The following is a 27,219-nucleotide window of genomic DNA, read 5'->3' as shown; positions in this document are numbered from 1 at the left end:
TTGAATAGGCATTGTTCATGTTTTATTGAACAGCGCTGACATTACAAACGGGAACAAATGAAGCAGAGAACACAAAAGAGCATTATTTATCAGGCAAATCAAAGCGTAGCCTGCGGAGGGTTTGATACTGTACACAAACACATCACATGTCATTTGTCACATGAAAATTCAATTTCTGACGGTCACTTTAAAAATTGAAGTTGAGGGTCGCGTGACCTCGCGCCACTCGATCGGGGTTCGAGGACCCACGGACGCCGAGGCCTAATCGAGACCCAGCGCACGTCCGTGCAAATGCGTTCGTGCCGTCGGATTTCTCAGCGCGTTTCTGACATTTGCAACGTCGAAAGCAGCATCAGATCATAAGGCGCACGCAGCCGCAGGCATCTGCAATCAATCTCCTTCCTGCGCTATTTGGAAATAATACTCCCTCCTCTACTCCTCTAAGACATGCGTTCCTACCTTCAGATTCCCATAGAGCCCCTGCTGGTCCAGGATCGAAAAGACCCATCTCGACTCTGCTCTGGAATTCTCTCAGACCCCCACGCGTATGAAAAAGAAACACCACGTAAAATAAATTAAACCGATAATGCAAGCGAAAGAAACTTCCCATCCCGCCTGCGGAATATTAGATCACAACAACTCGCAGCGGTGAATAAATCATTAAACCCCAGTAGAGCACAGCTATTGCAATGTCATCTTGAATATTAATCCAACCTTGCGTCGGTGCAGAAGTAATGTCCCACAATTGGAAGCATGTGTCAAACCGTTGTAATATACATCCAGTGGATTCATAATTCAGCCTTTTGGCTTACAACAACAACACGTTCAGGCTTTATTCGGATTGCGCTCCAGGGGGGCGAGCCGGCGACACGAACAGACAGTTGACATTTAAACCCAATCCCATCACGCCAAAGTGGACCCAACAGCAATGGGGGTCATTTGAATTTTACGCTTAATTGGTTGGTGGGGAACTCAGCTCAAGGGGAGCTTTAAGGGAATAAATGCCACTGTTCCACAAGTTGGTCAAAAAGTATTGAAAGAGGTAAGAAATGCAAGTTTTCAGGAAAGTATCCAATTAATTTACATTTTTAAACTTGAATATTGGACGTGTGATGTGTTGATGACCATTTCTACATTGTTTTCCCAAAGTACATAAAAAGAAGGAGGACCTACCTCTATGCATCTCATCTCTGTGGCCTGCTTTTGTAATGAAAACTTTACACCTCCTGTTCGGAGGCAGAACGATGAATAAATTCAACAACAACAACAAAATCAGTGTGACGTCGGCCGTCGCGCTGAGCGGTCACCGCGTGTTTAGTGGCTTCTGCTCCTACATGAACCCATCGACCATCACGTAGGAATAAAAAGCCATAAGACACAACAGCAATCTCACAGGAGGGAAGAAGAGGGGGTGGGGGGAGGGGGGAGGAAAGGAAGGAAGAAGCAGTGGCAACCAGCGGATCGCGATTCTATCAGTTTGTGTCGGTAAACGTATTTCTTATAGTATTGTTCCTATTGGCTTTCACCTTCAGCCTCTAGTTTGATTGGTGCGTTGTCACTGGCCTTTGGGGCAGCGATGAATGAGCCCCAGGGACTCTGCCTCGCAACAAGGGGCCATGAAGAGGAAAATGAAAGCAAACACATTTGTAGATCTACATTGCAGTATCTAGTAGCTTACTAAAATGTTTAAATGCCAAGTTTGACAAAGACTATGCATTTTTTTAGAGCCCCACCCAATTTTGTGTGTTAAATGCCACTGGGGAAAAGCAAGGCATGCTATCAAGAGAATTCTACATCGCAAGCATGGAGGGGTTGGCAATCAGGGGGGAGCTTGAAAAAGAGGGGAAGGGGAAAGCAGGAAAACAGAGGGGGGTGGTACCCAGGAGAGCAAGGAGACAATGATGGCGTGGTCGTGCGCAAAGTGCATTTTGCAGAAGCGGAGCTGCTCTCCCACTCATGCACAGCTAACCCACAGGTGACACTTGTGTACTCGCCAAGTCCCTGTTTGATTATGTGCGCGAGCAGATGAATATGTATTTGATTATGTATATGCTTATTAGACGCTCGTGTGGAAATTACATTTGTTGTGGTTGAAACAAAGCGCAGTGATGAACCCGAGCGTCCGTCTGCTGTTTCCAAATGTGCACCTTCCCTTACAGGGCGGCATCGTCTCGATAAATATCTACCCCTTAAAACCGGGCACGCTTCAAGTAATACCCACTTCACAGCGGCCGAAATGTGCCGTCACCTGCGACAGCTAGCCGGACACGCTTTGCGTGCAAAGGGGTTACAGTGCAAGTGCGAGCCAGGCACGTCCAGATAAATATGTATGACTGCGATGCTGTAGGTTTCCTGCTTTGTATGCTAATGATCTTATACAAGTTTAATAATGCGACTGTGCTGCGCCGGGGGTGGGGAGATGGAGGCGGTGGTGGGGGTCAGCACGAGGCCTCATAAGACGTGACTGGCGAGAAAACACTTCTAAACGGAGGGCAGAAAATATGTAGGGCGGAAAGTGTTAAAAATAGCTTTGCACAGAGAAATACATTACAGCCTATGGATATTTATGTGCATTATAGAGTTTGGATATACAATGGTGCCTTGCGATACGAGTTTAATTTTTTCCGTGACCATCTCAAATCAACTCGAGACTGAAATGAATGGAAATGTCATTTGAAATTTGAAAAAAAAAATAGCACTCTATAATATTGTACTTTGTAAAAACACACAGTATTGAAAATATTCAATAAAATGGAAAGAATTAAACAGTTTTTGGCACATTTTTCACTTACAGTTGGAAATAATGCATACATACCTCCATGCAGAGGAGCCTAAATAATGTTCCTATCAGTTTAGTTTTTGTTTCTTCCTTTATCTAATTGATCTTGGTGAACTTGAGGTGCCATGTTCAGGCTTTATATGTGGCAGCCATCGTCCCATCCCGGTGGATCCTGTGAAAACAACAAAAGAAGCAAATAGCAGTTAAGCCCTCTGACTGCCATCCGGCGTTCACAACAAGCTGTGCATATGAGACAAATGCTCACGCTCAAACTGCGACTGCAGAGATAAACCCACAGCTAACAGTTTCAAACCGCCATTAGCCACGAACCAATTATATCCCTTGTTGAGCAGCAACTACATTTTGATGACTTGCGCCGTATCCGGCGCCTAATGAAAGGTTGCCAGTGTGCCGACGTCCCCGCGCCTGCTATCATCTCCTCTGAGTTGAAAACTGTTGCCGGCGTGTTAAATCAGCATTGAGACCGTGACGAGCTGAAGAACAGTTTGCCCTCCTCGGGTGCAAGTTTAGCTTTGACTTTATCATCTCTAAAAATGCTTTGAGAGGGGATAACACCTCACACAACGAGCTGTGACATCTCCGTCGAACAATGATGGATGATGTTGCCGGACCGAGTGGCTGTTTGAGAGGCGGCTCACTCAAAAGTCGAGATGTAAAAGCCCAGTCACAGGACAAATGGTCTCTTTAGTCGTCAGATGAGGACAGACCTGAATCAAGACGGAACGCGTGCTTCAACACCTTGAGGAGAGGGGGGGGGGGGGGGGAATGCATTGATTGGAATTGTGGATTTGCACCTCAGTAGAGGTTCTAAAAGATCACTCAAAGTGTCAGCGCATTTGTTATTTCACAAAAGAAAGCATGAGTCAGATTTTGCTTCGGCTAAAAATGTCATTTCTCTTCACTAAAGTGCCTCCGTCGCACTGACTGTGTCACATCCGCAGTCCGGCGGCCAACGAGCAAGCCAACCAATGGCTCTTAGTGCGACCCAATTTTTAATACACATCATCCATAATTGATGGCCAATCGATGTCGCTGCCTCAGATCTGATAGGAAGCAGGCTATGACGGATCTCCAGATCGGCTTATGTGGAATAGGTGGGTGGTGGCGGCGGGGGGTGAACAGATGTAGGGTGGTGCATCAAGAGAGGGATGGGGTTGCCTGTGATCGTTTCCACCCTGCGGCGAACAAAATAGCCCTCATATATCCCTGTAATCTGCATGAGCAGCGGAGCCCCAGCCAGGAGACAGCGCAGTGGGGGATGAGTAATGGGGCTACTGCTGATTTGGAAGGCCGATATTACACCTCAAAACTGAGGCAAGTGGCGAGAATATGAAATGTTGCAAATGAGCATCCTTCCACCCCCTGAATGTACCGTTTCAACCTGTATTACACCAATATCATTTTCTCCGAAAGTTACAGCCTCTCTAAATCATTTTCTCCCTAGTGCTTCCGCAACATTTAATAGTTCCCGGCACATTTTATCCAGCTTGCGTTCCAATTTCCGCCCAGCAGGTTGTGGAATGATCAATAGTGTGGGCTTTTGGATGTGGCCCACAAAGTAGAACGCCTCTGTTCATTTGCCACAGTGGGAAGTTTGTCCTTAAATATCAAAGCTAAAATAGAGCTATTCGTCAACCAACACAAAGGGAGTATTCTTTTACCGTTTGACCGTCTCCCTCGGGGAATCCTGCGGGGGGTGAGAGAGGGAAGTCCGGGCATCCCTGCTAAAGCTACTTCCCCCGCGACCCGACCTCGGATAAGCGGTAGAAAATGGATGCATGGATGACACTAAACTAGTTATTTTTGAATTGGATTTAATTAGTATAGATTTGAAAAAAAGTTGAAAAGAAAGCAAGTAGCAACAACAAGTAGCAGGAATCTTGGTAATTGCATCTCGAATGGCTAACTCCCAAGACGTGCGCCGATATACATTGAGCAGAGCAAACAGAGGCTGGCATTAAACTCTTGTAATGGCTTGTAACAGGATATGCTTACTTGCTATCTGAAATTAAATCGTAGATATTGAGTCCCTCGGGGCCAATCAAATGGCTCAGCGTATTCCCGTGAGCCGCCGGTTTGCGCGTCGCTTTGCACGTGTGAAATTGGCTTCATTTCCTTTCATTATTCAAGGTTTCCCTCCTTCATAGATTAGCGATTGCGGTGCACTCTTGTTTCTATTCACAGATTAGCTACGCTGTTATTTTTAGTTTTACTCCACTTGGGCGGGAAAGGCAATTAATTAATCAGGTCGACTTTTTACCCCTCCATCAAGATACAGGTGGACTCATTTAATCAGCGGTGGAGCCTGCAAACACCAGCATGTGGCGGCATTAAAGTAACATTATGGCATAATGTGCAACAAAAGCATTTGCACTTAAAGCGGGGCTTTTAAAAGGCTGAACATGCGGGCAGCAGCTGGTTTTCTACTCGTAGAGCAACAAAACGCGAACATAAGCGCTACCTTAGGTAATAACACAGTTCATTGTGAATCAATGTGCGTCCATTTAAACCAAACTCCACTGTTGTGCCTTTGACATTTCAAGGGCGTTCATTAGACTTGCAGCTGCTGTGTGAGAAAATTCAGTCTTTGCGGGCGTTATTAAGCTTTGTTTGTGGAACTCAGTGCCGCCGCAGGTCCCAGTGTCATTAAGACTCGGCAGGATTTTCATTAGGTTACTGCTACATGTGCATGGATGACTCTCTCCTCGCAGTAAGCCTCCCATTCCACTTGATAGCCTCCAAGTTTCTGCTGCTGCTGCTTTTCCACTGCGGGGGTTTTAGAGGATCGCTTTGCCCGTTTCTCGTGTTGCTATCATGGAAAAGTGCTGGCGGAAGCACCTGCCAGTAAAAGGATTGACCCCCGAATAGCCAATCAGGCGCAGCAGCCACCTGAGCAGCTATTCCGAGGAGAATCTGCCACAACGCATTTGATTTCGATTGCAACTTTGTCTACGCTGCGGTTGTTCCAAGAAGCAACTTTTATCGCAATGATGGATTGATTCCCCTCCCACGTAGAGGCAAACCTTCCTCCTGGCACTTCAGGCAGTCGCATGTCAACAAGTCAAAAGTGAATCAGACTCTTTCGCATGCAGATTAAAACTTTCATGCCCAGAGGGAGACTGACTTACCACCAAGTCTCTACAACCTTGGAAGAGAATATAGCACTTGTTTTGGGTAGTTCAGACAGTGACGACAAAGCCTTTGTGATAGTGGAGGTGTCCACATTAACAATTAAGCCTATAACGATACAGTATCAAAACCGAAAATTGGGATAACGGATTATTTGCCCTAAATCCTCCAAAATACTTTCAAGTCAAACATGTTAATACACCTTCAAAGACAGCGTCCCAAAATTTACGTTTGGCACGTTATAAAATGTTCAATAACAAATTGAACCGTGTGTCAGAAATCGAGATAGTAATGCAATCTTAACTTTGGTGTATCATTACGATCCTATTGGCTATATGTTAAGATGTTTCTGTAAGCTGGCTAAATTGGCAAAAGAAATATTCAGTCTAAAAATCAAAATCAATATAAAACTAACAAATCACCCTTATCAGCTTCTACTTTGTCGCGCCCCTCCGCTGTCACTTTCATTAACGGCTGAAGATTTTCTCTCTATCTCCCTCTCTCTCTCTCTCTCTCTCTCCAATATTTTCATGAAGGCAATAAAATACTCATCAGCAAAGGTCTGGAATTATTGTTTTTAATATGACGACTTTTTAATGAGGACCGAAGGAGACGGCACCTCTTTATCAATGCGTGTCAGCAAAGAACTAATGGCGCTAAAAACGATAGGTTAGCAGTTCGTCCTTACTCGCTGACGGCACACACATGCTTGGTTTTGTTTGTTTAGACCGTAGTGCATTACATTTAGCTGTCAAACAATGCAAGAAATGCAATTTTGAGGTCTTGCGCCATCCATCAGTCTAACTGTAGCTGTGTTTGACCTTTTATTGAAGAGTTCTGCGTCCGTCTCGTCTCGCTCATCCGTACGTGCTTTGTCATTGATTGGACTTTAATCTAAGGACTTTACGGTTCAGCGGCGAGAGGAAACCTGTCAGAGGCAAGCACAAAGAGCACGCGTGCTGCCAAAAAGGTCGCGTTCTTGGGACTGGAGCGGTTCTGATAAAATTACAGATAAAGCCCGACATGTTCGGCGCGCTAAAGAGTCGAGAGATTGCTTACTGCGAGTCCCAAAATAAAAAAGGTACCTACATCTTTATCAGGATTATGAAGCAGCTTTTCCTGTTTAGTAGAAATTGCATGCCCTTTGAGAAGATGACCTCACATCTATTATACAGCAGCCATGAGGGGAATGATCGCCTTGAAAGGTGAATGGATAAATTTGACTGTCGTAATATGACTGGGACCTAATGGCGTGAAGCAAAAACGATATGTTGTGATAACGGCAATGACGCGCTGCTCATTACATCTGCATTATATAATGTGATGTGATATGCCTGTTACCCATTATACACACTACATTGCTTCATATTTTTTTAATGAGGCGCCGGCTTTATGATCTCTCTCCAGCGAGTGCTCTGACTTGGCCCACTTTGCCGCCCAAGGTCAAGACAAAGGCGGTTTGAGCGCGAGAGGCCCCCTGCCCACCAGACGCTAAACAAAACCACTTATCTGCCTCTTTCCTTTTACCATACAAGGTCATCTCATGCCGGCTACGCCTCCGCAATTAGCATGCAGCCTGTGGCGTGGCCTGTCTGGCGGGGGACGCACGAGCGTGGCACTCTCCTAATGACATGCCAGTCAGGAGGGTGCCCCTAAGAGTGTTTAAGATTAAAAAAAAAAAAAAAAAAGCTCCTGAGGGGTTTTTGCATCATCTCGTGGGCTGAACAGAAAAGACTAGGAGAGGGTGGGGGGGCTTTTTGCACATGATATTTGGTCGACGCTGTCATCCAACACGTACTCACCTGACTTTGTTGATTACCAACACTTTGTCACGCACCAACGGCGTCTGAAATCGCCATGCAAAGCGGCTTATATTCATTGCAGAGGGCCATCAATTAAAGCAACGCAATGCCATTCATATTTCAATGACACAATTACAACACTGAGCCCATGCGCAACCAGTTTAGTGTCACGGTTTGCTTGGCTAAGGACTGGACTGTGACTTCGAAATTACAATATATTATCTTAATTATTCACAACAGGAGGTTTCTATTGCTCTCTCTTCGTAAATGAGCACAAATGATTCTCACGCGAGGATACTTATGCCACAGAACCTAATCACAACACTGAAGTTCTACGCATGAAAGCAGCACTTGCAACATGGCAGAACACATTCCCAGGGTACGCGATCCAGGAAGTAATTACAATTCTCCACAGACATAATTGGGAAAACAAATTAGCATTAGGTAAATGTAATTTCCACTTGACAGCATTGGAAATTTCACCTCTGAGCCACGGCGGTTTGAGAGGCGGTGCGCAGGGATGCGCAAAGTCGTATGTATGATCACCGCTAACAAATCAAATCAAGGACGGGCAATGAAGTCAAAATGTGAAACGGATGTACACAACAAAATCACGACTGGCGTTGCAGTGCTTTTTAGTAGTTGAGTTGAGTTGGAGCTGACAACGAGAAGAAACAGAAACCCACGGATTTACATATTCACGCTAAGACATGTTCGCTGTTTACTGCAAATTAATACCACCACGGTAGCTACGAAGCCGACGTCGAATGCAATTATCTTTGCAATAAAATCAATGTTACCCCTTTAGGGTTTACCTCTTTGGCTCTGTTAGAATCTACGCTCAGCTTTGCTTTTAACTTTATCACCTCGTGTGTGATACCCCAAAATGATCACGGATGACATAAAACATCCCTGTGGCGTAAATGCGTGAAGCAGCGACACGCTTGACAAAGCCGCCCCGCCCGCTAATGGGCCCCTCTTTGGAACGGCATCCGTACAGTAGCGCTTGACAGGCTGCCAAAGGGGGTGTTGTGTTATTGCGGAGCCAATCACCCACTAAGTATTTGCTGGCTGCTATTTCCTTGCCGCTAATGTGCGAGCCTCCCCCAATGCCGCAGCTAAATCGACTCTTAACGCCTGACTTGACACCGCGCGGCGCTAGGCAGAGAATCCCGAAGACGCATCGGCGGCGGGCAGCCCGACATCCCCGTTGCCCGGGTTACGTTTATGGGCACGGACGCGCTTGGGCGGGTTATGACGCTTTTACTGCGAGCCTAAATCACCGAAAGCGACGGTGGACGGCGATTAGGTTGATGATGCTGACGTGACCTTTGCAACGCTGTTGTTGGGCGGTGATTGCTCAATTTAATGCGTCTTTGGACCTGAAGGTGTGAAACCGTCTGTGTCAGTTCCTCAGTGAAGGATGGATGTGTATTTTTAAAAGCTTCTTCATAATGTCCTGCCAAGTAAGAAAAGGTTGGTTTGCCAGCAGGTGTCAACATCATGCTTGGACGTTCACCTCAATGCAGGCCTGCATAACAAAGCCGCAGAATCAAATAAACTCGGACGGCCAGAAAGCCCAGACGCACTTTGGCCCCGTTATCGGCCTGCGCAGATGTGCCTCGGCCTCCTCCACCGCGTTTCCCGGTCGCCACATCCATCATAGAAGTGTATCTTGGGACACGGGGAGAACGGTGCAAGCGCCAAGCCCGCCATCTGCCGTCATTTAGAAATAAATGACAGGCCCAAACCTCACGGGAGCCCGTCTCATTCCTCTGCCAACATCGTTTCTGTGACGGGTAGCGCCCGTCATCCAGCCTTCCCCCTTTTCCCCAAAATCGATGTGCGAGAGCACTGTGTGCTGGAGTGTGACTCCGGCAGAGGGTTGGAGTGGATTTGGTCGGCGAAGCGCAGCCGTTTACTCAGAGGAGCCGGCAGGTGGAACAGCGTGGTGAAAGCAACTGTCTCCCCGCTGATTACAGGAGCCAACACGGAAACTTGGAGGACTTTGGCTGGAAAGCAGCTCGCTGTCCAGTTTTATCTGATTAGGTTCCAAGTCAGTCAGGAGATGGGAGTTTACAACCTTTCCTCGGGCTGCGCCCCATCATAGTGCTAATAATTAATATTTTACAGTCGCGCTAACAATATTTACAAAGTCCACTCCAGAGGGAAACAATGAGTTCTCCCCAGGTGCATATTAAAGAAAATGAAGTAGTTAACTACATGAAATTAATAATACAACTGCTGTGCATCTGACAAATGAGCCACATAAAACACACCTCATCATCGTGGAAAAACTATACCGCAAATATAATTTTCTTTGTCTTTAACTACCAGAAGAGGAATTCCTGTCACTTTTCTTTGCAAACTGTAAAAACCGGCTAAGAGTACTACTTCACAAGAGCTTGTACGTGACAACTAATATAAACTTGCCCCCATAACCGAGACGGGAGGTGGACTTTATTAATTTCACGGATCTGGAAATGAGCCGCGGCGATAAGGCTATCGCGCTCTTATCTGTGGATGGCGGAGGCGTGATTAAGCCAATAGCCAGCGATGATGAGGAAGTCGTGTGAATAAAGACTATGAGATATGAGGGTGGAATTTTCAGGGCTGATTTACCAGAGGGACGATTAGATTGGCACTTAATTGCCACCTTTTCTATTTCGAGGGTGAGAGGATCTCCCCTGAGGTAGCCCACAACACCCTCCTTCAGTTATCCTCTTTCTATGGCCAAGGTCAGCTCGTTGAATGTTTTGGTTAGATGGGCGGAGGTCAAGTCGCAGGGCCGAGTGGCCGCTGAGACTAAAAGCGGGAATCCCGCCGCCTTTTCCATCTGTGTGGATGCCGAGCAGATTGAGGTCAAGAGGAGGTGGACGGCCATGTAATAGCCCAAGACCGCGCTAGCTAGAAATCTTCACGCTGCTCCTTTGCTCGACTTTTTCATTGATTTTGAAATTGTTTTGTGGCGACAACAATCATTTCTATTCTACTGCACCACTTGCTAAATTGTGGTGACAAAGACAAAATGGCCAGTTCAAGGCCTGCACAAATAGTTTGTTGTTGAGAATGCTGTCTGAGACATAAAATGCATCAACCTCAACAGTTGGATCCTGCACTTGGACCGGTCGAAGTTACCGGCTAATCCGCTAAAATGATGTTCAGATATAAGCACCGGTACCCGTATCAGTATTGGTGCCGATACTGTATGTCTGTACTCCGACTCGCCATAAAAATGCTCAAATAATACAAGACCAGATAACCTTAACCAGCCTGTCATATACGATAATATTTTGTCCTCCCTGAGCGTGGGGTGTGCACTGGGGCAGATTGCGAACAGTTCTTCAAAAAGAGTCAACGTGGGCTTACTTCAAGCTATTAATTGGCACTCCCAGTTGAAGTTTAGAGTAAAACTAATTACAAGTTGTATATTTACGTAAACACATGCCGTGCCAGCTTAATGCGGCCACATAATGCAAAACGTCGTAGACGGGCTAAAGAATAGCATCGCTGTCCCACTATAAACCTTTAAATAAATATTTGAACACAAATGGCAGCGCAACATATACGATACATTGATATAACAATTTTAACAGGCATAATACTCTTTCTGCTCTTTAAAAAAGGAGTTATATCACTGGCGCTTTGCCTCAACTTTCATCTTTGCGTCTCCCCAAAATAATAAGAAATGCATGAATTAAGAGTCATATTTGAGTAAAATTGAATGAATGATTCCATGTTCAATAACAGTTTGTGTTTTGAACAATATTTGATTAAAATAAAACATTGTCATCCCAATTGCAAGAAGGATTTGCACTCGGTTTGAAAAAAGAGATATTGGTGCAGCCATAATATTTAACATATATGACCAGAAATGAAGTACAGTAATTGGTCTCATAGGTCCCAGAAATGTGCTGGCAATTTGAAGAAAACATCACTAGTTTTAGCCTATGCGACAGCACGAGCTAGTGGCGCTATGGATTTCGATATCTATATTACATTGAGTGCACACAAAACATGAGCGAGGCTTTACAGCTCCTATTATGACAACACCAACTCTGGAGTTCGTGCCTCCACTGGGAGCAGTTAGCTTTTGCTCCGGCGACTTTAAATTGCCTGTCCACCAACACGAGGCAGCACGCGTCAAAATTAATAAAGGCCTTTGCGCCTGACAGATACGAGAGTATTCTGCCATCCCCGTGACACCTCGCTTTGTAAACCTCGCGCAAGGGGCCGCAAATAAGCAAAAGCCCGCTTGTAAAATTGTAATCCGTGCTCCTCGGACAGACACGAGGGAGAATGGAGTGTTATCACCCTGCTTGACACACTCCTGTGTTTTCTCCCCGGATCCTTGGAGCTTTATCACGCCGGCATTTCATTCCATTATCCCGAGCACACCGGGACTGTCCTCAGAGCAAGGGAATGAGATGGCTTGTCGGGGCCGCAGAACAAAGAGGGAGCATGTCGGGCACAGGATTAGACCGGTGGAGGAGGGTGGTGGCGAGATGAGTGGCGACGGAAGGAATGGAGGAGCCGCACTGGGATGGGAAGGAGATATTTTGGGGATTTGTCTTCACTAGCTTTTGTTTCTTACTTGGGCCTTTGGTACCTGGTAATTGGTAGTTGTGGCTCACGAGAGGGACATTGTCCTAATTCAGCGGAAAATTAAGAAAATGGTGCGCTTAATATTTGGCGGGGAAGGTGTGTGGATGAAAGTTGATTGTGAGCAAAGAGAGTTACATTGTGTATTTTAAACAGCTACACGGCTTAACCTTCCGCTAGCTTAATGCTAACACACCATGTAAAATGCCCAATGACAGACAATCTAACAATATGCACAGGCATATTTTCTTTATCCTCTGTGAAAAACAGCAAATTCACTGCAGTTTACTGAGCCAGTAGACTGTAATATACTGGCCCCTGGTGGACAAGTCGTCAGTTGTATTTAACCTTTTACAACAGTACATTTGCTTTTAATCAGTTGTTGTCCCCCCCCCCCTCAAATGTAAGCATGTTACAAGACGTTCAAACAAAAATCCCCCTCCAAACAAAGATCGGCTATTATGATTAGCGTCTGCTTGTAAGACACACGTGTATATACACACACGCACACACACACACACACAGGTGCCGCATCATGCCATCATGCATCCTAAAAGCTATAAGCAACACAGACAAGCGCACACGGCAAGCCCAAGATCCCACACTTCATTAGGCGTCCAGCCATCCCTGAGTAGAGTAAATCGATACCGGATAATACCAGGCGCCCCTCACCCCTCCATCTCATCCCCCCGTTTCTCCTCCGTTCCAGCATCCCATCAACAGCCATCCCTCCATCCACAGAATCCAAACATTATTCTTGCTTACTTCTGCATCCCCTTCCGATAATCCCATCTGTTCTTTTGTTTCCACCTGGCGTGACAGTCTTGCCTCATCCCTCCGTGCACCCATTCCTCTCCATTCCCCCCGATAACAGCCCCCGCCCCCTCTTTTCCTCTCCAGCTCACCTGTCTGGCTTCATCACCAGTTTGGATCATTCCTCTTATCAGGCCCCCGTTGCCTCTAACGCCGTTGTCTTTATACAACATGCCTGTTGTGATCGCTGACAGCTGGGCTGTGCTGCATTGACAGTAACAGGGATAATAAGCTCATTTTGAATGCGTCACTTTTCTCTGTCAGGGGCTGCTTCCTATAATTTAGGCCTGCTCCATCTCTGGGGAGGAATGCGTTATTACTCTGCCGGGGATTGGCCGGGGTGTTTAAGAATTCCATTTCATTAAGCGTGCCGGTTTACACGCGCGCTAAAACAAGTTGCCATCGCTATTCTGCTTTGTAATGGCAACACCGCCCTCATTTGACAAACTACGTCGATGACGGCAGCCAGAGCAGGCTGGGTATTAAAGTCACTGAGATGCTGAAAGTTTCCCCCATTCGTCAAACTAGCTTTGGAAATCATTTACTATGCTTAATGGCCCGCTGCAGGCTTGTTGCATGCAATTAAAGCTGTAATCCATTACAGCTGAAAAAAATAATAATAATAAAAAATAAATGAATAGGCCTGTCATATCCACTTTATTCACTTATAGGAGGCTAAAAAATATTTGAAATCAACAGTCCATATCACTGCTGGACAAAATGCTCACAGGGAAGGAAATTAATGTCTATTTGAATTTCGAAATTATGTTCATTTTTATTGGCAAGGACTATATGTCAACTTTTAAAAACCACAAAAACTTACTGTTACTTGTTTCTGGGGAAGAGCAGAAGGGCTGCGGATACATTGTGTACAAACACTAAATCTAAAAGTGTTGTGTTTGTTGAGTTTGTTGTTGACGCGCAGCATGCGAGGCATCGGCTTCACTCTTCACACGGTTAAACCAGTACTAGAAAATATTAAATTATTCATAGTTACACTCTAAACAAAAACTCCATCTGTGATTTGCAAGATTTTCTAGTGACTAAACAATGATAGTAGCTTGAGAGCTGAAAATTGAAATAAAAAAAGGTTGTGTGTGTGTGTGTGTGCATGAAATATTAACGAAAGCAATGATGAAAGGAGGTTCAAGCGACTGGAAGAAGGCAGCTTATCGAGATAAAAGAGCCGGAGCACACCTCTGCAATATTTCTCCCATTCACAGCACAAAACAGTCTTGTGGCTTCAATCCGAATTGCTGTTCACTAAATGATTTGCAGACTACGCAACACAACAGAAAAAGAAAACGTAATACGTATTACCCAGGAAAGGTGACGGCTTGTGAATGTTTTTTTTTTTTTGGGAGGGGGAAACAAAATTTCAATTGTGTACAGTAAAGTTGTGATGCTTTATATCACTTCTGTTTTGTATATCACTTGGAGCACAGAGTCCAAAGCAAACACGGTGACGCAGCATTTAGCTGTTATGCTGCACACAAATAGCAAAAACTGACAACAGAAGTGACGTCAGGCCCAAGTTTAAATGGTTAAAAACTCTTCTTTTTTCCCCTCATGCTTTTGAGAGCGTTTCCACTTTTAAATGCCATTTCCTGTACTGTACGCTGTTGTAATTGTATTTTTATTTTTCTCTTTGTTTTAAATGTTTATAAGCTGTTTTTTCCCTTTGTTTTTAAATGCTTTTAATCATGTAAAGCACACTGAGTTACCTTGTGTATGAAATGCGCTATATAAATACATTTGCTTTGCTTTGCTTCACTTTGTCATTCCCCCAAATTGGAACGTACTACGGGTCGAATATTACATTGTCTGTCAGCGTATTGACGTCTCAACTTGAAGCATCTCTTAAAAACTGCAGCCATATCGCTCAAGCAATCTATATTTCGAGTTACATTATCACAAGGATAGTTTGAGGAGGCCGAAAGTCCATTAACTTTTCACTAGTTATCACTTGCAGACATCTTTTTTAAAATTTTTTATTTGATTTATTTTTTGATAGGGGCAGGAAAAAGTTGTATACACGGCTTAACCAATTCCCATCATTCTGTGGCGTGATGAGCGGCGTATTAGCTTGTTTACCTCATGGAGGCTTGGGGCCACGCTGGGCTCCTATTGCTGGAGGCGACAGCGAATCAGCCTTCGTGCTCTCGCTGCATGAGCTGTCTGCAACGGGAGAGAAGAAAAAGAGGAAAACTGATAATGTACAGAGACATTTTGGGACCTAAATGACAGCGGGGAAACCACTGCAAACTTTATGAAAAGATGTCCCTGCCAACACGGATGTAAACGAGTGGAAACAACAGACTCTTTGAAACGTGACATGCTTGCCATCCGGTCCTGACTGGATGCCACTGGCGGAGCTAACGAGAGTCAGACTTGGATCATAAATTTAAAACGCAAGACCCCGTGATATAAAATGGCTCAGCTGGCAGAGTGGCCATCTTGTTATTGGATGATTGCTAGCTCGATCCGCCGGCTCCTCCAGAGACTCTCTCTTGAACGTGACACTGAACACTTCAATTGCTGTGGATGGGGAGAACATGGCTGACTCCGGGCAATGTCAAAGGATGAATGTACAAAGTGAAGCGCCAATAGCAGCCTGCAAATTGCACGTTTGATGCTGGGGTTATGTTTTGCACGCGAGATAGATATTCCTTACAATTTGTTTGACATCCCAGCTGTCAGTGGATGAGACTTGTAAAATACTCCAGTGGTGCCTTGCTTTATTATGGCAGGGAAGTCAACTCACTTCACAACAAGAAGCAGTTGGGCAGAATAGCAATGGCTATTTGAACACAATCGATGCAGCAACACATGAAAGCGGACAATATTACAATATTCACAGGTAGGTATTCTTTATCCTCCGTGAAAAAAACTAGTAGCCCCCACAAGATTTGACATGATTTCATAGTTTAATGACAAAGCTGAATCTGGCTCAAATTAACAAGATGTTTGTTTAAAGAAGACAGGATTCTTTTTTTCCCCATTTTAAAACAGTTCCCAGGTTTCTTAACAACATTTCTGTGACGCGATTTTGTCCAAATCCGTCAAGGCTCAACAATTAAAGCAGACCCGATATCCTCTGGGCGGTTCTGTCTCATGCAAATGAGCCACATCTCACCCGATGCAAAGTATGGTTTTCATTACCATGATGACAGTGGGCGGAGCCTGAGTGTTTTCAAGTAGCCTTTTTGTTCTTAAGCAGCCCAAACTTGAAAGAGAAAAGTGAGCCTCCATGAAGACAAAGTAAAAGCATAATTTGTATTTTCACTCATAGAGGCAGCACTTCCTCAAAGGAAAAAGGAACTACAATAGTTTTTTATACAGTAGTTATATAAAGTGCTATGTTCCTTATTAAAAAAAAAATAGCAAAACCTTTTTCAGTTTTTTTTGTTGGGGGGGGGAGAATGGAGAAAGATGAGTGAATCGAGTATTGAATGTTGCACCATAAGGCTCATTCACGCTGACGCTAACACGGGGGGGATATGAAGTAGATGCATCAAGCAGAGGCTGGGGCAGAACAAACACTGCGGCACCAGCTGCTCTCTGCAGCACCGCCATTAAGACTGGAGGAGGTGTCACTCGTTGTGGAAAGGGGGGTGTGGGGGGCATCAAATGTTGCATTGATGAACCGCCTCGACATCTGCGCACCCCCGCAAAGAAAAAAGTTTGCAAACATCTGTCCTCTATTCCCTTCCCTTTATTTGTATTGACCGCAGCCCTGCCTCATTTATTTGCTCACATTTCTTCACTTTGTGTGATATGGAAAAATTGCGGACGTCAACACTGACGAGATGGAGAGATACAGGGGCAACAAAAAGAGGATGGAAGACCCCCCCCCCCCCCCCCCCCGCCTTACAACTTTTCTTTGGGGGCTTTTTATAAACCAACCCATCTATCTCCATTATGCCTCCGAAATTGCTATTTGTCGCTTTGCGGGGAAGAAATAATCAATATGTCTTGTGGGGGCAGCGAGCGCATTAGAGGAAGCAAATTGATGTCTCTCGCCCCAGCGCTCCTCACTTTGCACACTGCACCACAACTAATGGGAAGCCTCACTGGCTGCCAGACAGGGACGCAGCCAGTGTGAATGCGTGTGATTGTGTGTGTGGGTGTGTGTATGTGTGCGTGCACACCAGCAAACCAACCGGCCAGTGGTCAGGCAATAGGTAATTTGTTAATGCAAAGTGAATGCCAGTTTGTTGGCGTGTGTGCGTGCATGTGCATGTGTGTGTGTGTGTGTGTGTGTGTGCGCCTCAGCCGCTGCGCACGTGTGTCAGTGTTGATGCGGCCTTATCTGTCCCAGCCATCCGGCTTTAGGTCTTTGGGCTGTCAGAGGCAGATAGCCCTGTCACCAGCCCAGCGTCCCCTTTTCCCGAGGGCCTTGAAGGCTTCCTACAGCGAGTGACACTTCCAGAAAATCCCCACCTGATAAGTGCATTGCAGACGGACGTGACCTGCCCAATAGTCCATCTCCTCGCTTGGGCTTTTATTTCATTACACCTCTCCATCGCCCTCAATCTCAGCTAGCAGACGGTAAACGCAATTTTCTCGATTTTAGTCAAGATGCCTCTTTTATTAAATCTGCTGCAAACTGCTAAATCTTTTTGTCACCGGTTTGTGAGATCCACTTAAACATGACGGGCACGACAGAGGAGAGACAATATATAAAAGGATTTTAAAGGGGATTCCAATCCTCGCAACACATGCATGACAAGCCATGAAAAGCCCAAAAATGCAAAGCAGGATATGCGGAAGGAGGCAGTGGCAGAATAATATCAGCGCCACTGCATTATAACATGACAAATGAATATTTAAACAGTGTGACAGCCACAGAATAAATTCATCTTTCTGTCATCCCCTCACAAACACTCACCAAATCAATCTCCGTCAGCGACATTGGAGTGCTCGAACGCCATCTCAAGACACGGGCGAGTCGGGCGGGGAGGACTGGAGGGGCTGTACGGGTCAAAACGGGATTCTTGATTATCTGCTTGTTCACGGCAAAGGGCAATAGGGACACGTCAATCTTAATTTAGCGAGGCAGCGCTTCCACGCAACTGGAAAAATGTCACGCACGCATGGTTACTTCCAGCACAAAAATCACCTGAGTGAGAGAATTTTTAAATATGTTTGTGATTTATTCAGGCATATAAACATGGAATATATTTGCGGGTATTAATAGATTTTTCTTTGTCTTGTCTTAGACGTCATTCAAATGTTGTTGTTTTTTCTTCTCTGGCACATTCCCAAAGCTAATAGGGATGGCAGGAAGAAGACGGCACAAATACAGGCAGTTTACCTGCAGACTGTGTGAATGAGTGTGTGCGATAAGGCTTTTGTCACGGCGGACGCTTTAAGCCGTCATAGCAGGAAGAGCAAAAGGTGTTAATAATACGATTAGGCCGCATTCAAGTGTCCCAGTAAGCCACGGCGGTGTGACATTGAGCCGGAATGTACAATGCAAAGAGCCTGAGTCTAAGCCGCTTAATGGGATTCAAACATCATTAATTTGCTTTTTTAAACTTGTGTTTTTCCAACTGCAACATGTCAAATGTCTGCAAGATAGAAGCCCTGTGGCTGCTTATCTGCACGCCGCAGCCCTGTGACAGCGTGGCGGCCGGTCCAAGGTGAACCCCCTTGCGCTGTCCCTGCACAGAACAGGTTGCAGATAAAGGATGGATGTATCGAGGTAAGTCCATGTCTTCTTCACAAGCTATGCTCGCCGTCATTCTTCCCAGTTATCCCTTCCCTGAAGTGAATTAGCCAGGACAAAAATACAAAATCAGAATCCTTGAAGAGATGAATTAGCTTAAGAATTTGACTGTTTGTTTATTTGACTGGTGAGCAGGATTGCCGATTTCCCTAAATTTTCTGGGATGGACCAAAGAAGATCTTGTTATTACGTGTGTGTGCGTGCGTGTGTGTGGAGAAAGTTGGTATATATGAATGAATGTACAATTGTTCACGGCTGCAACGACCGGTTGTTTGGTGCGAAAATGAACACATTGTAGGAAGGTGTTGGCTTATGCGACCTTGAGATAAAGCTTCGCTCGAGCTATTTCTGTGACTTTTGAATGTCAAGTCGCAACCCGCAGGGGCTGCTGAAACCTGCTTACTGTAAAAAGAGCAAAAACATCTCAAAAGTCTCTCTGTCAAGGTAACAATAACTGAGCAAAAAAAAAAAAAAAAAAATCATTCCGCTACCGGCGGCGCGTGACAAACACAACAATTGCGCGGCGCTGCAGGTTAATTCAGTTCTTTGATGGATGCAGAAAGCACAGGAGAAAGCCACGGCAATTAGAACAGCCCAGTGTGAGAGTGCTGGCTGCTGCATGCACCGCTGGGCATAAATGAGTCGAGCAGCCGGGGCAACACAGGCAGGGCTTTAACACAACACCGCAGACACGCCTAAGACTCCCATTGTGCCGCTCGCTAATCCATTTCCACCCTAACAAGCTGCTGCTTACCAACGCAGCCATCCAACCACTCGCTCGGCCACCGTCTGCTAGGCTTGGTTCGGATCCAGTGCGGTGACTTGCGGCCGCCATTTTAAGCCGCCACTGGCAACACTCGCCCTCCTCTGTGTTGGAACAAAACGGGGATGTTTTAGGACACTGTGCTCGAATAAAACCAGGGAGTGCCTCTCTACTGTATTAACCTGGCTACGTTTGCTCAACAGGAATCGTTTGCTTGTTTGATGCATCTGCTTCATTTGTCTCTTGCTCACCAGGAAGTCAGGCACACAATTGAGGGACGAAGCTATCAATTCGTCCAAATCTAACGTCGGCGACACGAGGATGATTATCACCTTTAGTCATTTTCACTATCTACACCTGCTAAGACAAAGTGCGCCTCGTGGTTTGCCCCGCAACTGCGCCTCTCCTCCCACCTGCCATCAAAGTGACAAAGTCGCCGGCGGGCTGGAGTGGCGAGCAACACCCACAAGGCGACAATGTGCAAGATGAGATAAAATGTGAGAGGGGATAAAACGTGACTTCGGTACTCTTGAAGAAAGCCTGACCGGCTTCCGGTGTTTGCTAGGGGGATATCTAAACTTTTAAGGACTGCAACATTTTGCGACGCGTGTACCGAACCAGGCCGGTTTATTAAACAGTGTTTTTGGAAGTGTTCAATCTCACTTATTCTTCTAAACTGAACTTTTGCTATGAATACATTTACTGTAAAAGTCTTTTGTCTCTCCCATTTTGTGGCTCAAAACGACTTGTTCCAATCAGCAAAATCCATGTCCCCTGAAGCGATTTTTCTGTGTATCCTCTCAAAATTAAAAATTAATCGCTCAGTTTCCAAAACAGCTGAAGGATTCATGAAAATACTCACAGGCAAAACACATATCAGAGCATTAATGATTTCCACAGCATGTTCTTGCCTCAATTCCCACAGCTGCCTGTGTGGCTCCGAGTCCCTCACTGTCACATTGTTGAATGTGACTGTGTGCTGGCCCAAAGGCAGACACAGTGAATACAAGCAGAACAAACTCCAGACAATAATAAGGCTGCACATCAATAACCGCTAGGCTGTAGCTTAGCGGGGGGGGCTTATTGGTTTAATTCTCAAAATAAGCAGAGATGGGAGGCGGCATAAGAGCAAACAACTGAAGGGATTGGAGGCGTTTTTGTGTGTAAGCATGCGCTCAAAATCCAATCGAGCATATTTTTCAACACGTACAGAAGGCCTAGTGCAAATATTAACACTGCATCTATTGGGAAGCAATCTGGCCGTCACCATATTGTTGGTGTTTTTTTTTTTTTTTTTGCAGAAGCGTAAGCAAACAAAGCTGAACAGACAGCAAGCATCGACTCCGTTGTTTTGCTGCTGTTGGTAATCAGCAGTCAGTTCAATGGCTTCCATCCTATGCAGCTGCAGCTGCACCACGTCTGGCTTCACGCGCAGCGCATGGAACAATAGCGCGGTTTGTGCGTTGCTTCGATTGAATGGCATTTTATTTAGCGCGTTAGTGCCGTGGAGGGTGGCACGGCAGGGTAATCCCACCATTTTGTGTGGCAGCTAATCAAGTTGTAGTTTAGCGTGGACCGTTTTTTTATTACACTTTGAAATTTTTTTTCCTTCCCTTAGGTCATACATCTATTTCATCTATCGGACAAAGAGAATTCCTCAGAGGGAGTTTCCTCAATTGGAGGTAGATGAACTCATGAAGATCCCGCAATCGATCTTCATGAGACATTGGCAACATACAGCAATTACGAATGTCACGTCTCTGCTTTTACCAATGGAGCTCCTTAAAGCCTTCAAAAGCTGTAGCTTTTGTCTTTGAAGCAATCATCATGAGGGATCCTTTCTCCCAAATGAATATAAACGATGCTGACAACAATGCTAACACGCAAAGACACACGCCCACGCGTACACTGACATCTTGGTAAAGTTGTCGTATATTCGTACCCTGTTGAACAGATGACTTTGCCTCTGTGATAATGTGAAGCCTCTATCTTAGGTGGGAGCTGTGACGTCTATTAGATCTATAAATCATGTTAGCTGGTGGATGGGGAGGGGGGAGGAGGGGGGGGGGGCGTGCGGTGAGAGCTCAGGGTCGTAAATCTCATTACCTGAGACGGCTGGCGAACCCCCCGCCGCTGCCTCACCCTGTCCTCAATCTCTCCCATTATCAGCTGACCTTGACCGCCAACGCAGACACTTACACTCAATCAAGGCTGCACGGGTTGTGTGCGCGGGTGTGTGTACCTGTCATATTTTTGTTGCCACATTAAAGGCCCGATCCCCGCCGCCCCCCACCCCATCCTATCTTAAATGAGGCCGCGGGATACTTAAAGATGAAAATTGTTGATTTCTGCTGCTGCCATCTTGTTACGGTCTCGTTTGCTCGCACACAGTTGATCGATCTGTTTATGCAAATAGAGTTTGCGGTGATTTGTTCGTTAAATTAACAACGGAGAGACTGAAACCAAAGCTTACGAGTCATCTAAAAGGTGAAAGGGAAATAAGGAGCAAAACACATTTCAGTACACATAAGGTGCAGTCACCAGATTGGAAATATAAAGCCTGGCCAATTGGTCAGTTATCGACCCACATAATGATTTTGGTTATCTGTAAATATCAGCGGTGACACAACAGCCAAGACGCTAAGCTGTATGTCTTATATTGTGGCCATTGTGCCAATTGCCTTATGTTAACAAAGGCACATTTTATGTTAAGAGACAGAAGAGGAAGGTGAGAAACGATCAAACACGTCATTGCAATTACGGGATGCTTACTGTTATTCCCCGTGCAGTGAGTGCAAAAATAAATGTGTGCGTGTAAAAGCAGCTATTACGTGCAGTCACTTTCTTCATTTGAAAGCCCATCAGCACCTTGTATCTTGACGAAAAAAAACACCACACATCTTGGTTGCACTTGCGTAGAGCTCGGACCTGTGGCAGGTGGTATTAAATTAACTTGTGGAATGAGACTTACAACACAGCTATCGCCACTGTAAAATATCGCTGAAGCATATTTTTAAAAAAAAGGGAAAACTATAGTGCTGTTTATGATGACAAATATGAAACCTGAACCCAGACTAATACCCAAATATTATTTATTATATGCAACGAAACTATCACACACATATCGTCGCTGTCGAGCGGAATCCTCGTGTTTCCGAAACCACGACTTCTCAACAAATCGAAAAACATTACCTCGCTTGAGTTATCAAATATCGCATCGTTAAAGTTGGTATTAAATTGCTGTCATATATTTTTGCGTACCAACATCAACCCAACACAGCCTCATAATCATATTCAATTTCGGATTTAATTCAATTAAAAAAAGAGTTAATTTATGATGTCATTGATTGGAATGTTACAGACACGTGATCGCCGCCAGTTGTGCCCATCAAAGTCTGCAATCCGGGCATGGCCCAATCTAGAGAAAAGACTTTAGTACTTCACAAAAGTTCCCAAACTCTATTTCAAAGGTCTAAGAGCCATTAGTGATGCAATTTAAAAAAAGTTTTTTTTTATTTTTTAAATGAGATGACTGACACTTTCAAAGGCGGAAATGAATCTGCACGCAAACTTACCTTGGTGGCTGCAGCATTACTATCAAATTTTAACAAAACAGGTCTTCTCTATCTGTATCTGTATCTGAGCTACCTATTTCCACTTGTTTTTGTCAAAAACACACTTTAAATCTTGAGACAAGATAATGCCGCCAGGCTCCCGCGGAGTCAAGAAGAGGTGGAGTTTTACGACACGTCGCAGACACTTGAAGTGTCAAGAAGAGTTAATAGATTTGCTCTCAAGCCATACTTTAGATTTGTTAATAATTGGTGAACATAACAGACGATGTGGCAACTATTAGTATCGATTTGTGAGGGGGAAAAAAAAGTGGAATTGATCATATTTGGCCATATTGGTTTTCAGACTGAGAGTGATGATATGTTTCTCTTAATATGGCTAGCCTGGCTAAAAGCTGGCGAAAAGATTAAAAAAAAAAAAAAAAAAAAACAGTAGGTGGTTCTGTACCATAAGCAAGACATTTCCAAAGGGTCGTTTTTACCAGCTGACTGCCTGCTAGACAAAAACAGGGAGTAAAAATGACACTGGATGCTGAGGGAACTTTCCAAGTGCAGCAATATTTCTCGGTCAGACCAGTGAAATAAACTTAGCGAAACTTTGCCAAACAACAAATCTCATGTAGGTCACAATGGGTGAAAGTCTTTTGTTGTCTATGAATAAAAGCCCCGGTGATGCCCTCGGTTCTTCATCTGGCTGAGCTGAGCTCGCCAACTCTCCAGTGCCTACAAGCGGCACTCAAACAGACATAATGGATGTTTGACATCCAAACAGAGTCATTCGCTTTCTACACTCAATATCTCTTGGACTCTTTTGCCTTTGTTGTCCACTTCTGCCTTGCCCTGTGTTTTTATTTCTATTTATTATTATTATTATTTTTTTTTTTTTGCTTTTTCCATTTTCTTTGTGCTCTCCACGCTCGGTTACTCTCCCACTTAAAAGCACGGAAAAGATATTTTTGCGTGCCACTAGAAAATCATTGCATATAATTGAATCTGTGGCCTGCGGAATGTGATGGCATGTGCATGTGCTATGGTCTATAAAAAGTGAAATGATTTGTCTGAAATGGAATGGGATTTATCAAATTAAAAGAGTCCTAGTGCGGACGGGGTGATAATTTCAGTCTTCCTCTTTACATCATTTCTCCCTTTCCTTCCTCTACTGCCTCTTAATGGATTTTCATGCCCGGAGCACATTCAGGGCCAGAGCGGGAATCTTCAGCATTATGGTATATCTGTCTGCCTCCATAATAACTTATATGACAACACTCTCAGTTATCATCCAAACCCCAAACTGTCACCGTTCCTCTACGGAGCCTTTGGGAAGAAGTTCACCCTGAATAATTCACCCGCAGAGAGCTAGTTTGCTCGTGGAGAGATGGTGAAAAGTGCATCATGTGTTACTGGAGGCATCGTGTGCCGGACGCCGACAGCTTCGGTCATGTTCGATGGCGGGACGAGGTGGACGCTGGTGATCAGTAGTAAATCCGGATTTGTGATCCATGAACAGTGACATCCCATATAAAGCTATTGGAAAAGCTCTAGCTCTCCATTGTACACCGCCGATTCACTTATCGGCATCATAACATCAGACTGCTCACCGCGTGAGGGGGTAAGTGCCACTCATCTTCTACGATAAAGTGAAAAGTTTGCTCGAATACTAGAAATCATTTCTTTTGACTCTCTCTGAGGTCGAAGTAAATCCCAGCACGCATTGAGCAAGGGCACACGCAATCATGGGTAACTTTCTCCTTTTTCCTCCTCTGACTATTCCTGATTGCAAAAGTCACTCATGGCAGTTCCGCTCCGGCGGGCTCAGGAACACCTGAGGGGGAGCACATCGCCCGTTTGTTTTTCCTGTGTCTCTTGCATCCGAGAGGGGAGCGGGCCTCATTAACGTTTTGGCCCTGGTAGGGTCCCAGAGCCCTGCAACCTACCCAGCAAACCAACCTCCAATGGCCCCTTGGGCTTGGAGCCCAAAACACAACAAATGATGGAAGAAAAGAGTGAGCTAGCATCCCTAATGCCCAAATCTTTACACTTCTAAAACACAATTATGCTAATTCAAGGAATCATTTGCCATTCCATCTCTGATTTAATGCAGCCTTTTAGTGGGGGAAAGCTAATTAGCGGCGTTAATTAACATGTGCGACACAAACTGAAGAGAAGTGCGAAGGAGCCTGTCGATCACGCGGGAGGAGCACGGCGAGAGCGGGGAAAGGAAGTCTGAAAGCTATGCAAATGAGGCACGCGGGCACCGCAGGGAGGTGCGGATCGCTGCCGCTACAACGCTTTCGGTAAATATCGGCGTGACCCCGAGACACAGCGGACTCATCTCATTAACACCGACAGAAAGGCGGCCCCCAGCGTCGAGCCGGCCGGGGTCGGCGGTCAACGATGCAACCTGAGATCGGCTCGGGCGCAGTCATTAAGCACCCGTCGAAACAACGTAATGCACCGTTTCCCTCACATTTTAAATCCTCGGGTAACTATCGGAAGATAAAAGTCCTGTATGGTGCTCGTCACGTTATGCGCTGATTTATAGCTATGCAAATACAGACAGATACAACAATAGGGAAGGACATTGAACAAAAAAAAAAAGGTCTTAGTGGCACCTTGGCAACAAAGATTTTCCATTTGATTGTGGCGTGTCTGTCGAGCATTTGTGAGGTTTTTCCAAAAAGTGTTTCAAAGTCTCGAGGTCAGAGCTAGACCAGTTCTTCCATACCAAAAATCACCCAACTAGGCCTTTATGGATGTTTCTTTGAGCAATGGGGGACACTCATGTTGACATAAAAAAAAATAAAAAATCCTGCAAAACTTCAAAAGGTCTTGGATTGCTGAAATGTTTCTTGAAATCAAACTGCGACATGTGGACACATAAATCCCCTCAATCAGGCAGTATGACTCATGCCAGTTTCTGCAGTGCTATGAAGAAAATTGTTTGAGCAGCAGAGAGTAGAAAGATTGCACATAGCAGATGAAAATAGGCAAAGTGGAGGAAATGTACCGTTTAAGGCATCTGGCAAACAAATATTCCGTTCTTATTGACTTTGACTGAGCTTTCGGTGACTGCAGAATAGATTTACGGTTTCCCAAGGATTGCTTCACAGGCAGCCTGAGACTCAATTTAAAATATATTGCAGGTCTTTATTCACTCCCTTTATTTGCCTGCCTTAAGTGCTTTGTGTTTCTTTTGGTGGATTTCATTAGCCAAGGAAAGGTGCGGAGGATTACATTTTCAGTTGTGCTGCTTCAACTTAGATGAAGTGAAGGAACATTACACAGCAATGTGATATTTTTCTCTCGAATTTTTCATTTGGTTGTCATGGAGTTTAATGGATATTAGCTACGTACTATGTTGGCTTTTCCAATGAAAATGAACTTTTTTTTTAAAACAAATATTAGTTATTTCTTGTGCTTTGTGAGTCAAAGCCATTGCCAGCGTCCCTTTGCTGAAGTTTTCACTTTTTGCATTTCCCCTCCAGCTTTCCCACTTGGGGATCCATGCAGCAGCAGAGGGTCACCAGTGAAGTGAAAAGTGCAGATACTTGAATGTTTGCGTTTGTACCACTTTAAAATTCATAGAAAATCTGTCCCCCTAAATCCTGGGTGTGGGTTGTGTTTGTGTTTTTTTCCCTCTGTGTATGACCTTTCAGGACATTGTGCACATATAGCCTAAATAAATAATAAATGCATGTTTTCCCCACCCGTACAGGTATTGAACGGGAAGTCTGGGATTTACGACGTCATGAATACACCAGCGGTAGACTCTTGCTATAAAACATAATAAATACCGTAAAGGATCGTTTGTCTTGTCACGACTGAGACATCAAATGCTGCTCACACTCTATAATGGCTCATCTAAACTACCATCGATCATTTTCACATCCTTTTGGTATTTTTCTCTAAGGAGCCAGAAAGGGCAGTCAGGCCAACCTGTGTGCTCGGGAGTCTTCTCACAGGTTTCCACTTCTTTGTTGCACTTCAGCGCAACGTCTGGACCTAAT

The 27,219-nt window shown here is 44.9% G+C and overlaps 1 long non-coding RNA gene across 1 annotated transcript; it reads right to left on the bottom strand.

The window, feature by feature from the left end:
* On the bottom strand, window positions 1-27,219 carry LOC133472261 (uncharacterized). The gene is made up of 4 exons (XR_009786661.1): window positions 27,149-27,219; window positions 18,038-18,120; window positions 15,241-15,324; window positions 1-2,951 (listed from the first exon to the last, which is right to left on the bottom strand). It is a non-coding gene; the product is annotated as an uncharacterized LOC133472261 (long non-coding RNA).

This window comes from Phyllopteryx taeniolatus, chromosome 22 (assembly GCF_024500385.1).
Source record: "Phyllopteryx taeniolatus isolate TA_2022b chromosome 22, UOR_Ptae_1.2, whole genome shotgun sequence".
Taxonomy (NCBI): Eukaryota; Metazoa; Chordata; class Actinopteri; order Syngnathiformes; family Syngnathidae; genus Phyllopteryx; species Phyllopteryx taeniolatus.
This window is presented reverse-complemented; position numbering and strand designations above follow the sequence as displayed.